Below are 17,770 nucleotides of genomic sequence, written 5' to 3'. Positions count from 1 at the left end.
ATAAAGGTAAACAAGTATGTGGCATACTGTTTAAGTGTCTGAAAAAATGATAAAGCCTTAAAGTTTGTTCTTTCACTTGTTTGAGGTTATCTATGGCATTAAGGTTCATCGCAATTTTTCAAACCTGCTTAGTTTTATATTGAGCGTCCAGTTTTATTTCCCTGCACCTAAATATTTAGTTTAGGCACACTTTTCAAAAATAAATTTCGAGCTCTGCATGGTTGAAGGCCTTTATTTCGAGCCCTGCTTGGGAGAGTGTGTCGCCGGCGTCTCTAGCCAGCCTGGCGCCCTGAAAGAGCAGATGCCGACCTAAGGAGGACACGGGCAGCTTTCTCAGACTGGCTAAGACGTCTTACAAAGTATCATGACACACGGATGAGACGTCTTAAAAAGTATCATGACACATGGATCAGACGTCTTACACAGTATCAAACGCAGCGTGAGATACAAAACAAAATAATCATTCATAAACAGCGATCCCATATCTCATCTTCCACTGAGCGCTAATGTTGCGTCATCATCGCGTCAGTGTTTCGCAGACTGGCTAAGACGTCTTACAAAGTATCATGACACGCGGATGAGACGTCTTACACAATATAAACCAATATAACAAAATAATGCGTGACGCTGCTGACACGATGACATTGTGCCATCCAGAAAGGCTGGGCATTTCGCACAGCCATCAAGACACTTATCAAACTCTACAAAGGACAGGTTTCCCTTTATATTTCACGGTAAGCTTGAGACACAGCGTACAGAGAATCATGCACAACTACCAAGAGCAATGGAGGACAGAGAGGACTGGAGGAGGAGGGTGAAGTTCATCCGTGACACTCACGACAAGATGATGATGATGATTAACACTGTGATCGTGCAATATTACAATAATAACAATATTAGTGCTATGTAATAACGATAACCATTGATGATTGGTCGTGAAATTGAATAAAAAGAACGACGATACTTTTGTTAATCAACAGCACAGTAACCTTTGACTGAGGAAGGCGGTATTTTGGTGCTGGTTTGACGCTCAAAGCCACCTCCCGTATGGTCACTGTCTCAAAACACGCACACAAGTTCCAGCGTTCACCTTATAGGGGAATGTGCGATCATTATTCCATCTTGATAAGAACATCTTTTGTGTTAGGCAGTCACATCAGGACTTCCTTAGAATTGACATTACGCAAATGCTTCAGTGATACACACAAACACCGGATAACCAACAAACGCATATTTCATTTCGACCACAAAATGACGCTGAACTACAATCAACAGATGAGAATATACCTGGTGAAACGATACAGATACAACAAAACAAACAACGGTTCAAAAACATTACCCACCTATCTGAGCAGAATGTGTTTGTAGCTTGAGACTGTGATGTTGTATGAAACTGTGATGTAGTATGAGACTGGGGGGTTGTATGAGACTGTGATTATGTATGAGACTGGAAAGTTGTATGAGACTGTGAGGTTGTATGAGACTGTGATGTTGTATGAGACTGGGATGTTGTATGAGACTGGGATGTTGTATGAGACTGGGATGTTGTATGAGACTGTGATGTTGTATGAGACTGTGATGTTGTATGAGACTGTGATGTTGTATGAGACTGTGATGTTGTATGAGACTGGGATGTTGTATGAGACTGGGATGTTGTATGAGACTGGGATGTTGTATGAGACTGTGATGTTTTATGAGACTGGGATGTTGTATGAGACTGGGATGTTGTATGAGACTGTGATGTTGTATGAGACTGTGATGTTGTATGAGACTGTGATGTTGTATGAGACTGTGATGTTGTATGAGACTGTGATGTTGTATGAGACTGGGAGGTCGTATGAGACTGTGATGCTGTATGAGACTGGGATCTTGTATGAGACTGGGAGGTTGTATGAGACTGTGATGTTGTATGAAACTGTGATGTTATATGAGACTGGGATGTTAATAGTTTTGATAGTTTAAAAGAATCTCCATGAGCAGTATATTTCTCCCTTGAGACGACACGTACTTCTAGGCAAATTAGATGACAAAGATCGATACATCCCGTTAATCATCACTCGGCGCGACCCTAGGGAACGGTACCATGAAGTTATTACGGGGTAATTTTTCCTTATGATGCAAATTTTCAACGTCAAAGAACAGAAGAGCCTTTTGTGAAATGTAACACAACGTTCTGCAAAGGGAAATAATCTTAACAAAAGTCAATGGTGTTTATTGCGCTTATTCCTCGTGACAGAAAGTAAGACGAAGATGTAACTTTAGAAAGAGATGTTCCTAGAACGCACTTATAGACCTGTGGCATATCGCGATTCACAAAGCTAGCATACACATGTGTGTATCTTTTATACGTCACATTAGTCCATGATGGTGATGATGATGATGACATACAAGCATTAGAAATATAAGATTGTATAAACTATGCTTGGATCTGTATTCTTCTCCTAACACATTGGACCTTCTCCCCCTGCCGCCTGTAGGCCCACGGCATGTAAGTTGTCAGCCTTGCTATGAACGCTCTCCATACTGCTCTATCCTCAGTCATTTTCTTCACTACTCGGAAGATTGGTTGTAAAAGAATTCTTAAACATCAGACCGTCCTGTAAATGTCTGTAACTTGTGGAAATGTGCCAACTCGTGGGAAATGTCTCCACGCAGGAAACCGACGAACTTTTACTTCACAAAAATTCTAAGAAATATCAAATTTTAGACCCCCTGCGTGCATGCGTTTTGCATGTACTCAACACCAGAGTAAAGGATACGAAATCATAGAAAAGGAACTCCAAAATTCCAAAAAATTCCAACAGACAAAATATTCTGCCTCAAGATATTTGCTAAACACCGACGGAACCGGCGGGCTGCGTGATAAAAGTCAGGTCGGCCGACAAAAAAAAAATTCGGACAATTATCTTTAAAAAATCGAATCCACCGAGAGAGAAAAAACGTCATTTAATGACGTCCTTAATTAAAGAGAAACCTGATTTCCGCCGTGGGTTGGGCTAATGGACAGGGATAATTGGTCGATGCGATGAATACTTATGTTTTAACATGAGGCTATTTTCGTCCATGGCGTGCGGCCGGTAATGTTGGCCCAATATAATGGTTTATTAATCCCAGTGGACACCCCAGTCTCGGGCGGCCAAGACGGACCTACATGGACCAACTTGCAGGGGACGTAGGGGTGAGGTCTGAAGATCTAGAGCACATAATGGCGGACCGTAGCGAGGAAGGGGGTTGACTTAGTCCGGGCAACCCACCCGACATGATGATGCTCAAACGGTACAGATTGGCAGGGTCCAACAGGTGTCCATGACCTGCTCTGCCGTTGTACATATTGTGTATCAAACCCTACACGTACATATTCATACTGATGCAACGGTGGCGAGACTACACCCTTATTTCCGGGCATTTCCAATCTGGGTACAGCAAAGATTCCGATGAATCTGGGTACAGCAGGGATTCCGATGAATCTAAAGTGTTACATGATTAAAACGGGAATATGTATGGTTTCCTATAGATTTTATAATCGTCCTTGTGCCATCTGATGGTCGTTCTTGAATGCTTGTAGTCACTACAGAATGCGTCTGTCACTTTCTGGACGCCCACAGACGCCTTTACCACCGGGCAGCTCGAATAACAGAGCCGAGCGGACTGGAGACAGATTTGTAACTTCCGTGAATAATTTCAATTTCACCAGGTTGGGCGAATGACTGGATACCAAGGTTCTTTTATTCATAACCAAGTATTTTACAAGAGCCGTCGTTTAGATGACTTTCTGTCATCTTCATCGGGGCAATATGTGAACCAGGCAGTATTGATTGCCCTGTTGAAGATGACATACAGTCATCGAAACGTCGGCTCTTGTAAAATACTTGGTTGTGAATAAATGATAATAAGTTAATTACAAGTTCTTGCCCGTAGGCTAATTGCAAGTACATGTTACATGGAAGGACGGACAGACAATTGGTAACAATATAGCATGTGACAATTCTAGTCTAAATACTAACACTAAATGTTATCTTATTTGGGTTTGACTTGTTTTTCCGAGACAGTGGAAGACGAATTATCCAACTTTTTCTGTAATGTGTGGGTTTTGTGATGTTAACAAGAGAGTAGTTTCCTGTTTTAAAAATAGAACCTTGGTATTCAGACCCGGAACCTGCCGCACATCAGACGCGGTGGGCCCGGCCGTGTCCTTCAGGCCATCCGCTGACATATGATGCTTTTATCCCGCACATCTTATGTCTCAAAAATAGGAATCATAAACGTGACTAACGGTACTTCATAGGGCATGTAGGAGGGAAGACTTCAGTTCATCTGTCATTTCAAGATGGTAAATCTTGAGTGACTTTCATTTGTAAGAAATGTGAATGGCTTTACCAGTAGCATATTCGTGGCGGCAAATGTGTTCCAGGAAAGAAGGGACATCAGAGGCCCCAGCGAACAGTACAGCCATTTTTTTCTTTTCCCTTTCATGTCATTTTTTTCGGTCTTTCATGTTTATTTCATATACGGTCATTTGATCCTAGGGTCGACTTCACTGACTATCTTCAGCTCGGACATGTTGTAAGGGATTGCATTCGTCATTTCGGATGGTGACAAAGCCGGCGGTCCCGTATATGACCATCAAGCGTCAAACCTCTGTACGTAAAAGATCCCAACACACTTATCCAGAAGAGTAGGGGTGACCCTGTGTTCTTGGTCAAAAAAGCGAGCCGTGGTGAAGCGACATTGCACTACAAGGTACTTGAAAAAACATGATGCTTCACCTCAGTTGAGGATGCCTGTTTTAACTTTTTTTCCTTTATCCGGTCATTCACTTCAGCAGTAAGGTGCAGGCACCATTGAGACTGCCTTCAGACAGATCGACGGAGGTTGTCTCTGTGGTATGAAAAAGAAAAGAACTTTTAAGACATTTCCTTTTCTTATTTCTCCCCTATTTGATTTTAACTTTCAATTATTCTGCATGTTCGGCTGTAAAAATATAAACCCATGTGACAATTTGCAATGACAAAAGGCAATAAATCGATACTAGGTCATTGAAATCGAACACATACGATCATTAAGAATGTTTCAGTGGGGGGGGGGGGGGTAACCATTACCGAATAACGTCATTCGGCTCCTAATTAAAAGGCCAGGATGTTGAGGGGATTATCCTCTCCACTCCGGAAGGGAATCGAAAACAGCGCGGCATTTCGGATTGATCCTCATCAGACACCTGAAACCACTTTTACACACGTGTGGCGATCAATTTAGGGGAAGCATTAGTGGTGCTATTAATAAAGGTTTATCTCTGGCAGCATGTCCTTTTCCATCAGAACGGAGTCCGTTTCGCGCAATGAGCGACTAACAAATGGACAGTCCTCTTTCAGCCCACCCCTGCTGAGTGTTGTTTCGTTGTTGTTGTGTTGTTGCTGTATTGTTATTGTTGTTGTTGTTGTTGTTGTTGTTAAACCTTGAGGTGGCTTCGGGGACATCACTCGCTCCACCCTTGCAACCCCGCAAAAAGTCATCTCTGTGCAGAATCTCCGTGGAAATCCTTCTGTTCTCCCAGTTCACAATTTAATGGAGACCATTGAATTTCCTGCTAGGTCATTGGGAGATCACTGTAGGACCTTCAGCAAAGGCTGTTGAGCGATACTCTAACGCGTAGGTCGTTCAGCAGTCTCAGGACGATCCCGCCTCTGGGAACAGGCGTGTGTGCACAGTGTAACATGTGTCGGTCGTTCAGCGGTCTCAGGGCGATCCCGCCTCTGGAAGTAGGCGTGTGTGCACAGTGTAACATGTGTTGGTCGTTCAGTGTAACATGTGTCGGTCGTTCAGCGGTCTCAGGGCGATCCCGCCTCCGGGAACAGACGTGTGTGCACAGTGTATCATGTGTTGGTCGTTCAGCAGTCTCAGGACGATCTCACCTCTGGGAGTAGGCACAGTATAACATGTTCGGTGTGTGACGCTATAGACAACGTTGGCGACGTTTGAACACGTCATTCCTTCGGACAAAAATGGAATGAAAATCAAGTTTATTACATTATAGTTTGTCTTGAACCATAACTTCTCTACGGCGGAGTATGTTGTTGAAAAGGGGATTCCGACATCAAGCTCGTTTTGAACATTTCAAGAATTATTTACTTCAGGCTTGGACGGACCGTCGCCCATTGTTTTTCGCTCACAGACACACTTTATTTCTGAGCTAAACTGTTTGTTGAGGGGGTATCATGACCTTCCGTGTGTTACCACAGACAGCCATGATGAGTTCATTCTGATTGTACTTTCACATGAATTGGTAAATAAATAATGTTTCTTCGCACTGCCCTGCGGTTACCCTCATGCAGGTGACAAGTCTCCTTGTAGTTTTCTTAGGTACACAACACGTTTCTCTGCAGACGTTTTAGCAGCCACCTCGCTGCCTTCAGCATGGGCGGTGTGTACTGTCTCCTTGTTGTGTTGCCACGTAATGATCGCGACTCTAAACGTATCCTTGCACAAAACTCCCTCAACTTCTGGCGCATTCCTCATTGAAAGTTTTCTCGTGTGGGTATGACATAAATGAAATACACGTCTTCTTGTAGTAGGTGCTTTAATTTTCCCGAACGTGGCATATCTTCTTGAAGTCGTTGCCGAAATGTTGGCAAAAAAAAGTGTGCATCTGAGAAAACCATATCGATGCGGAAGCTTCCCTCGCCGCTCCTCGATGGATCCGACTCCACGTCAGTCTGCTGGATAATTCCCGGAACCGAACTTGGCCATGACGTTGACTGGCTTACGGAATCGACAGACGACAACGTCATTGAAAATTAATCACATGACTGTTTCATCTGGTGCGTCGTCGTCATCCTCGACGCTAGTTAAGCTGGCGCCGGCACGCCCCGACGTTGCCGTCAACCGTCCTTTGTTCACCGCCTGATCCTCCGCTGCATCCCGCTGCCTCAGAGTCTCGGCAAACCGCGCACTTCCGTGGCATCTGATAACCTGATGATCTTTAAGTACGAAAGTACATGAGATTTGACATGTAGCTCATCGCAGATTGCGCACGCCTCGGTGGATTACAGGGAAGAAAGAACACTTCTTGGGGACAGATGGAAACGAAGTATCTGAAATATTTATTTGATGGTAATAAAAGAAGTCAAACCCAACCATAGTCAACCGTAGTTAACATGGAACGTTCACAGTAGACTAGATAACTATTTCGATTTCCATGTATTCTCCATGTATTTGTTTGTCTGCAATTGGCCTCTGGGCACGAACTTGCAATAAATGAAATAGAAAGATATTAATCACTTTCTACACATCATCAAACATGGCATTCGGCTCTATCTGAACACAGTCCGGGCGTGATTTTCACGCATAGTTGGTGACGTTTTTGTGCCAGACGTCTTTAAGAAACAGACAGGAGACAATGTAAGAAAAACAAGACGTGCCACTGACTAAAGGAACTAGAGTTTAACGACTTGACCCAGAAATCCCGGTGAATCAATTGCGCTCATGCGATGTGATGGGACAGACAGCGTATATATATATTCATGCAAAATGAAACTTCTCGCTGAACAAACAACATTGAGTTCAACAACCTCACATCGACAAACCGACTTTACTATGGATCAATGGATTAGAATCAATGAATAGTCATTAATTCCGTTCGTCTGGAGAGACTGTTCCTTCCAGAGATAGACACGGAGAAGGAAACTCTTCATCACGTTTATAGCTTTCCTGTCGTAAAATAGATGATGTGCGACGAGGACTGGCTGCCGGTCTGGACGGGAGGGAATGGAATCAGCCATGAACCTCTGTCTCAGATGTGGGGCTGGGTGTTAAGTAAGGAGTGTTCTTACATCAGACAGCCTACTCACAGGAGTCACGGGATGAATCAGCGGCACAAAGTACCTGCGAGGATTCGGCGGAAAATGTCATTAAATGGCGGGACCTGCGTCAGTGCGAGGTGCACGTGGGAGGCGCTTAGGAACACGTGGTCCCCCAGGAAGCGGTAATTCCCGCCAGGCCACCGGAACGCACTGTCTTGGATAACGCGTCGAGATGAGCTTCTTTCTTGCAGAAAGACGAAAAACCATCCGGCATCGAGTGGCAAGATTTATTCCTCAACTGTCCACTCCACTGTCCGCACCTTGCCACATGTTCCTTAGAACATTTTGTACTTTTCTTCTGAAAATGTGACCATGAACGTCGTACTGTCGCCATACGAGCTGCTCCTCTGTTCAAACGACACGCTCGCATCAGATTTGGGATCTCGTGATGACGGCATCCCTGAAACGGAGTTTGTTCAGCCCTGCCTGCCCTATATAAGGGCACGGGAAGGAACTGAGGTTCACAAGTGACTGAGGACAGTCTTCGGAGCAGAACTTCTTGTCGTTCCATATCAGAAGGTAAGACACGTCCCATCGTTCTACTGTGCTGGTGCGCGGACACTTTTAAACGTATTTTATCATATTTTACTGTATTTAGTGCACACGTAGTTTTTTTCTTCCCTCATGGCTGTTATTTTTTCGCAACAAAAAAAACGCACCTCTGCGCATTAAGTATGTTTTTGATACTCTCCAAGCAGAGGAGTGGGTTCGGCTGTGTGTTTTTACGTGTGTTTAGGCATTTTTGTCGGGTTTTCTACTTTGCAAAGTTTTTTTTTTTTCTCTATAACCCACACTTGACGAAATGTACAGTTTCTTTTTCTATTGTGCGATTCCCTCAATGCTCCGTGCCGTAGTAACCGCCCTGTGTTCCCTGTCCTGGGCGGGCGGCAGATTCTCTCGTCCCGCCGCCTTCAGATCCCTCATGCACGCTGCGACGCCTTGTCTCGAGTAGGCCACCCGGGCCGGCCCTTTTATCAACGCGCCCACTTCGAGACCTTTTATTTCCGTAGCTGACCTGTCCATTCGAACCAAATCACTGATCGTCTTTTCAACAAGTTTCGCCCTCTAATTAGTCAGATGACTTTCATCATCATCTGGTCGGAAAGGTCTCACAAATATTCATGTTTTTAATCACCCTTAATCAATTTTGGGTTTGTGGGCTAAGACGTTTTGTGATGTTGGTAGGGAAGATTAAGTTTGACATGTCATTTTGCTATCTCTTTTGCGATCAACATCTGAAGTAAATTCATAGAAAACAATTAAAGTCTCTTTTTTTTCAATTTGAATTCGACTTTCCGTTTACCAATGCATATTCCGACTATGCGTATGACATGTCTCGAGATACCCACAATGAAATCGTTCGGTATTCAGAACAAATTTGGCTCTTTTGGAGTCACCTTGAGTAAACCAAATGGCAGAGAATTGTTGCATTGTCGAAACGTCGGTTGAATAAATCACTTGGATGTGTACAGAGAACCTTATTCGGTGACAGAGAACCTCATCTCCAAGCTGGTAGACTATAAGATGTTTCGCCAAAAATAGGTACTCATTGGATAAAATTGTGAAACAGACGTTTCAGACAGCATCAGCTATCTTTAAAGTTATTACCTGGATGTTTAACCTTCAAAACGTATAAGATGGTGGTACTAGACTGAATAAAAGTTCTACACAGGAACTATGCGGCTTCAGATGTCTTACTGAGGGACGACTGCGGTGTGAAAGATGTCGGTTAGCTTGAGGAATGAATCCACTCTACTATTTACTTCAAAACGTATAAGATGTTACAATTTCTCCTCTCTCTGGCAGTGACAGTACCAGTGCTAGGCGGCATGGCGGCCCGTGTCGTGTTTCCCACATTGATGATGACGTTCTTGCTGGGGGTCCTGGCTACCACTCCCGTTCTCTCTTCTGACGAAGATGTGTGAGTTAAGACTTCTTTCTCAAAATCGTATTTAGGTCTTTATTCCATGCAGCACAGCACACCAGACAATGTACGAGAGTTACTGGATGATTAGAGATGTAAATTACCAATCAGTGACCCTGAATCCAATCAGAAGAAACCAGCATCTGCACATTAGCAGTAACGGCAAGATGACTGAAGACTGAAGTTTGCAAAGGTTCCGGGGTTTACCCAAATTCATAATGTCATTTACCAACACAGATGTACTTTCATGCTAGGAACGACAGCAGCTGTCTTTTCTTAATGCGTTTACTAACCAGGCTGAAGAGAGGAAGCGTGGACAGCAAAATCTATCTTACCGAAATGCATTACGAAAACACTCCTCACATTCATTAGATATATGCTGACTTGTGCATTTCATCTTCCAGCGGAGACTTTGCTGTTGTTACATACCATACCACTAGAGGGCGTGAAAAGGCAACAAACCTGATTCAGAGAATCTATGAAGCAGCATCTGATACTGATGGCCGAGGTAAGTAGAAACTGGTCATTGTTGACGGGACAATTCCTTTCATCCCCCTTTTCCTCGGTTCTGTCGTTAAAGACCCTCAGTGATAACAAAGATGTATCACTGTTAACTGGTAAATATAAAGTCTTAAATATCCTATCTGTGTCCATCAACAATGGCGCGGGGTGGCACCGACGTCATGGACGCCTAGGACCGCTACTGTAGTCACGTGTTTGTGAGGTCATGGGTCAGATGCACGTCATCCCGTGCCATTTGGCCATCCGACTGAGTTTTCAGTCAGTATGAACGGTGTCGATAGTGATCTTCTGTCCATCGCTGCAGGTACCGCGGAGAAACGCCAGGCGGAGCGACTGGTCGGAGCACATCTCGGAGGAACCGTAGATTCCGCAGAGAGGAGGGAGCATCTCGGCAGACTGCTGGCAGGGATCACGGGCATGGAGAAACGGCAGGCGGAGCGACTGGTCGGAGCACATCTCGGAGGAACCGTGGACTCCGATGAGAGGAGAGAGCGTCTGAGCGAACTGCTGGCAGGAATCACCGGTGGAGTAGGAAAACGGCAGGCGGAGGCGGTGGTGGGTTCGGCCCGAGGCGGGACGCTGGACTCGCTCCAAAGAGAAAAGTTTCTCCACGAGCTCCTCTCGAGCATCGCAGGCGACAAGGGAAAGCGCCAGGCGGAGCGGCTAGTCGGAGCACAACTCGGAGGAACCCTGGACTCCGAGGAGAGGAGGGAGCGTCTGAGCGAACTGCTGGCAGGAATCACGGGCATGGAGAAACGCCAGGCGGAGCGACTGGTCGGAGCACAACTCGGAGGAACCGTGGACTCCGAGGAGAGGAGGGAGCATCTCGGCAGACTGCTGGCAGGGATCACGGGCATGGAGAAACGGCAGGCGGAGCGACTGGTCGGAGCACATCTCGGAGGAACCGTGGACTCCGAGGAGAGGAGGGAGCATCTCAGCAGACTGCTGGCAGGAATCAGAGGCATGGAGAAACGGCAGGCGGAGCGACTGGTCGGAGCACATCTCGGAGAAGCCATGGACTCCGAGGAGAGGAGGGAGCATCTCGGCAGACTGCTGGCAGGAATCACAGGCGGAGTGGGGAAGCGGCAGGCGGAGCTTCTAGTCGGAGCAGAACTCGGAGACGCCATGGAAGCCAAGGAGCGAAGAGAACGTCTGAACGCCCTGCTGTCGAGCATCACAGGAGGAGTAGGGAAGCGCCAAGCGGAGATGATAGTGGGGTCAGAACTCGGAGACGCAGCGGATGCCGACGCTCGGAGAGCACACCTGGACGCCCTGATGTCCAGCATCACAGGAGGGGTAGGGAAGCGGCAGGCGGAGATGATTGTGGGGTCAGAACTCGGAGACGCAGCGGATGCCGACGCACGGAGGGCGCGCCTGGACGCCCTGATGTCCAGCATCACTGGAGGGGTAGGGAAGCGCCAAGCGGAGATGATAGTGGGGACAGAACGCGGAGACGCAGCGGATGCCGACGCTCGAAGGGCGCACCTGGACGCCCTGATGTCCAGCATCACGGGAGGAGTAGGGAAGCGCCAAGCGGAGATGATAGTGGGGTCAGAACTCGGAGACGCAGCGGATGCCGACGCTCGGAGGGCGCGCCTGGACGCCCTGATGTCCAGCATCACGGGAGGAGTAGGGAAGCGCCAAGCGGAGATGATAGTGGGGTCAGAACTCGGAGACGCAGCGGATACCGACGCTCGGAGAGCACGCCTGGACGCCCTGATGTCCAGCATCACGGGAGGAGTAGGGAAGCGCCAAGCGGAGATGATAGTGGGGTCAGAACTCGGAGACGCAGCGGATGCCGACGCTCGGAGGACACGCCTGGACGCCCTGATGTCCAGCATCACGGGAGGAGTAGGGAAGCGCCAAGCGGAGATGATAGTGGGGTCAGAACTCGGAGACGCAGCGGATACCGACGCTCGGAGAGCACGCCTGGACGCCCTGATGTCCAGCATCACCGGCGGGAAAAGGAAACGACAGGCGGAGCTGTTGGTCGGAGCGGAGCTCGGGGACGCCATGGACACCAGGGAGCAGAGAGACCGGCTCGCTGCACTTCTGTCCAGCATCACAGGCGAGAGAGGGAAGCGACCTGCGGAGGTGCTCGTCGGAGCGCACCGAGGAAAAACCATCGACGCCAAGCAGCAGAGGAAGCTGATCAGCGATTTAGTCTCAAAGATCGTCGGTTAGAAAAAAAGCATAGCTTGTTCTCCAGATGTGCCATACAGCTGGGTAGAAGACGTGACCCAAGTTGCCATTGTAAGCTAAAGATAATGGAATTTCACTATATTTTCAGTTGAATATATGGAATAAAGAAGTGTAGGAATGCCACGGTGCGATAACTGTTGGTACTGCAAGATCTTGATCAGTTGCACTAATACACATGAGAATCATCATATAATGAGAGTGTAAAGAGTTAACGATGTTCCAGACGACTGTCGCTCTGTACTCACAATGACATATCACAAAGCATTTTCGGCGTCATCTGAGTGATGACACTTGGCCAAACCATCATCGATGATGTTCCCGTTTATTGCCTAATAAAGGTAAGGTAATATAATTCATCCTGTCGAATACAAATGATACTGAATTGAAATTACTTGGTGGCTTATTTCCACATAGACGTGTACTTTGAAGCAGTGCCACAAAACGAACTGGATTCTGCAGAAATATAGACCTGCGTTAGAGAATCCAGATGTATACATGATGTTTCACCAAAGGTCTCTTCGGTTAGCAAGAGGTGATTGGTCGTCTAACGTGACGTATGTCTGACGTCACATGAAGTGTTGCGACACTGTGCCAAACCCAAACTATGACACACTCAATAAAGGCGTCTGTTTAGTGAAACGGATGCGTGGCTGCCAGTGGGCGTTTTCTCTGTCTTTATCAGTTCTACAGTAGCATGTGTACCGAAACGGTTATTCTATATCACTCAAAAATGCTCATAATCATGGCAATACAGGGGGTAAATCTCAGCTAACAAACATGATCAAATGAGTGTAGTATGAAAAAAAATATGAAGTTGATTTTGAATGGAAAATAAACGCTAAATATGATAGGATATGCCATTTACTTACAGTCCTTCAAATAGGAAATTAAAGACAACCACTCTTCAAAAAAAGAAGTTTAGAATGTTATTCATAGATTCTCTTAATGGTTATGTGATACAAACAAATAATAAACTGTTAGTATGTAGGTAGTGACAGTTATGACAAAAAGGCAATGACGTCACAGGTTCGAGCACTCCCGGAAATGCCAGAAAGTCATATCCGGTTCCATCACTGTGACGTAGTGATAATGAAGTTCTGACATTTATCTTCCATTACATATCACTATTACTAAGGCCTTAAAACAGTTTCCAAGACAAGGACAGCGCATGATTTCTGAGGACGTCACACCTCTGCACAATAAACAGTCTTTCTCCATAAGAATGATAGTGGGGTTGCGTTGGCGCAGTGGCAAGGGGGGGGGGGGGGCAAATCCGAAGCCCCCTGATTAATCTCGTTAAAGTTGTGTCCTTAATACGTTAATGAAAGTTAGACATCCAGGTAGTAAGATGCGCCAAAAATAATTACTCAAGCAACTGGATACAATTTTTTTTAATTTAAAAAAAGTTGTGTCCTGTTCAGTACAAACCTGGTGTGTTACCGCATGAGGCGATTTATAGGTTATGCAAAAGAAACAAATAGAAGTTACCGGGGAGCTTAATAGTTAGATTCATGGCGACATGTGTATGCCTTCTCTGCATATACGCGAGGAGTTATCGTAGTTTCTCTCCCTGCTCTTTTTCATGACACAAATTGCTGGTAACTTAATAGCCTATTCAACAGTTTTTACCTTTGGTCACAGGTGTCTTAGCGAAACGAGCAATTAGTCTTATGGGTTCTTGACGTCAGGAAATGAAAAGGAATGGCCGGCTCCATTGATGATTTGCATCCCTCTTAAACATGCATTTAAACAAAAAAAACACATTTCAAGATGATTGGTTTCATCAAACGGGCACCTAGCCCCTGATGTCCCTGAGATAAAGGGAGGTTTGTTGAGATCTACAGCCTAATGATAATCAGGGTGCCCGTCTCGCTGAGACTCGTCGCAGCACCCTGGCTGCCAGCAGGCGGGAGGCTTGGAAGGCGAGGGAAGAGAACCCCGCACAACCACAACCCAGCCTACAGTGCAGCATCTGCGGCCGGTGTTTCCGTGCAAGGATTGGACTGATCAGCAACGCCCGCACCCACAAGGACGACTGAAGTCGAGGTCTTCATCGACAACGATGGACGAACATCACAGCCTACTAAAGGGAATGACTGCTGGCACCGTGTGATCGTCCTGGAAAGGAGGTCATGCACAAAATCTGCAATAATCCTATCTACAATAAATCTAAATAGCATTGTATAAGTAGTGATGTGTAAATTGCCATTGCCATGTATTTGTCTGTCCCTAACCGTTGACTCTCAAACATCAGCTGTGCTGCGTCGATAGTCAATGTAGTGTACTGTGGCATTTGACAATAAATAAAATGATAAATAGCATCAGCAACAGGTAAAACAGTTCCCGGACTTTACGATAAGGAGACTTTAAGAACCAGTAAACTTAGATGAAAACCTGCTACTCTTACGCCCCTCTCTCACTGGACCCGCGGCACGCTGGCGGCGTCGCTGCGTCCTAAACTGAATTTGTGTTATCCTTGACCTTATAATGGGAATATCATACAAAACGTACAAGTATGACCAAAAGACAACAAAACCCACAAAGCTTCAAAAGATTCGTTTTTTGTCGATGAAATTTAATTCGTTGAGTGTTTTGTCGAGTCGATCGGCCACAGCGACGCCGCCAGCGTGCCGCGGGTCCAGTGAGAGGGGGGCTTTAGTTGTACTCACAGCTGAAAAACATAACTCATAAGTAAACTCTTACGCACTGATATCACACGTCACTTCCGGATCCTAGCCCTGCCTCAGAGCACGGATGTAAATATCCACTATGACTGTTACGCTCCGTCTGCAGAGGATTCTGGCCTGCACCCAAAGTAAATCAGTAAACACCACCGCTGCTACGCCAGGTTAAAGCAGGAGCTTTCATAACAAACGGGCTGAATGAAACCGAATTTCACTCCAGCGAGACTGCCAACTCCCTTGACATGCGAGAAAGTAAGGCTTGGTTCTCATGAGAAATGACGGTTTTATGATATAATGACTGAGCATGTACCGGCTGCCATTTTTTTTCAGAAAAGTAGGAATGCTACATGTAAGAATGAATTGTTGTGAATGTAGAAACCTGTCCGTGTGCGCGGCTCGCGCCATCTCTAACAGCAGATGGTCCCTCGATGTCACATCCGGTACTCCTGACTTGTGACGTCACATCCGGTACTCCTTACTAATGAGTCTCATTAGCCCCCGAGCCCCGGACCCACTCGCGCAGTCGATCTGCTGTTTGCCCTGTACTCCACACCCATTAGTAAAGCAAATCCGGCTCGAGATGGGAAGTATCGGGAGAAAGGGGAGAGGAGGAAATTACGGTACTTAACGTCCGTCACAACGATGCATCTGTCTCTGCTTCATGACCAGAAGGTTGGGAGTTCGACACGTGGCTTTCAGCGCGCTGCTGATACTGCACACGGGTGTCTGGGCGGGGCACGGTTACTACTGGTCTTCCGGTCATTGTACTTGTTTGTACTTTACTGTGAGAAATCTCCGTTAACATCTAACCTCCATGCAGATCTACCAGTGGAAAGACAGTATTCAAAGGGACCAAACTGTATGCAAAGGGCCTCATTATCATCATCATCATCACAACATATCAGCAAGCGTCGAGGCGGACCATCTCTGTCCCTACCAGCGTCCCCTGCACTGATGCTGGATCATCAAACCGTTCCATTGAGACTTACTTGTACTTTTGAACACAAATCAAGATTTCTATTATTTTTTTAAGTTCTTCGTCTAAAGCAGGAGAATATCAGCACCATAAAATATCTAGGTCGCCAACCTGCTCATCTGTACGTACATCAATTAAAACCTTGCTTACATGTTGGTTAATGCTAAGTGGTTTAATGACATATTCATAATCTTCTAACGCTCAACATAAACTTTACATCAGGACAGGTCTACAAGAAGGCTTTCCTAGTCTAAACATATAGTGCTTTATGTGATAAATGTTATCATTGCCATTAGGAATGACTCTAAGTAAGATCCTGTTATTGTGGATTCATTCATTACACCCGCCACCAGAAACACATCGCCACGTAGTCAACGTTAAAACTGTTTGTTTTAACGTAATTCCGAAGCTTGATTATTCGTTAATGATAATTTCTGTCGTTATTGCATCCTTCAAGATCTGCTGATGGACTCTCCAGCGTCCCCAATCTCCATCAGTGGGCAGGGCACGCCAAGCATTATCAAGGAGGTTAAAATGAGATTCTAACCGCCTTGGCATTAGGTACAGTGTGAAAATAAATTCCAGTTTTCTGTGGATTGGTAAGATTCTGTTAAAACTGCACTGAGGACATTGACATACAAAAGTAATTACATAAGCGTTAAGACGTTATAATTTACATAACGAGGAGGAGTGCCCTTATATGGAACATCGCCAAGCACGTCACCAGCTGAAGCCAGTACAGGTCAATGACCCCTTTTTCCTTTCCAGAGAGTTCCATGGGAGGGCGATGACCTTCACTGCTCAGCTGACGTCACCCGAGCGTCCATCATGGCTTTCCCAGCCTTTCAGAAACGTATTTAAACTAAGTCTTGTCACTTAGTCACTTCCTTGTAACGTCGACAAGGGAAATTTTCTAAAAAAATCGCCAAATCGAATGGATCCGTGTTTGTCAGGTTATAGAGTTCATTGATGATGAGAATAGGAATTGTCCTACTGGTTATAGGATGTGAATTCAGCTAGATAGACAGATGTGCGCAAATCCCAGCCACTCCATTTTTCCTGGTAGTACACCACTCAAGTTATGTAAGAATCATCAGATTCACGCAGGGGTAGAATGTCCAGTTAGGATCACATCCCGAGTTGAGCACATTATTCTACAACTTTAGAACAATTTTCTACAGAAGTTAAACAGAGTAGGGGATGTTGCTGATCCTGACGAGGTCCACGTGCCCCTGACATGTGCATCGCTAATGCCTTCCATGATGAGGATTAGACGAGTCTACCGCAAAAGGTCGCATTAAGACATTTAAAAGCCTGAAAGTCCTGCTCTCGATTGATGTTTTTGAATGTTATTCTCTGCTAATAGCGTTGGCCATTCTGAAGGGGTCTGTTATGATGGGCAGATTACCAAAACAAAACGTCGTGAAATGTCAGTTGCAGATGCATCGGTACTTCTCGTCAAATACAGAAAAGAGTCGGAAACATCAAACATAAAAAAGGGACCAGGCAAAGTGATGGCGTACTCAAGTTGTGTACATTATAATCAATTCAACAAGGACAATAAAATGTATAACAAAACTTCCAGACATGTGGAAGATAAGAAAAA

The sequence above is a fragment of the Branchiostoma lanceolatum genome, chromosome 3, assembly GCF_035083965.1.
Source record: "Branchiostoma lanceolatum isolate klBraLanc5 chromosome 3, klBraLanc5.hap2, whole genome shotgun sequence".
NCBI classification, from domain to species: Eukaryota; Metazoa; Chordata; class Leptocardii; order Amphioxiformes; family Branchiostomatidae; genus Branchiostoma; species Branchiostoma lanceolatum.
Note: the sequence above shows the minus strand (reverse complement) of the source record.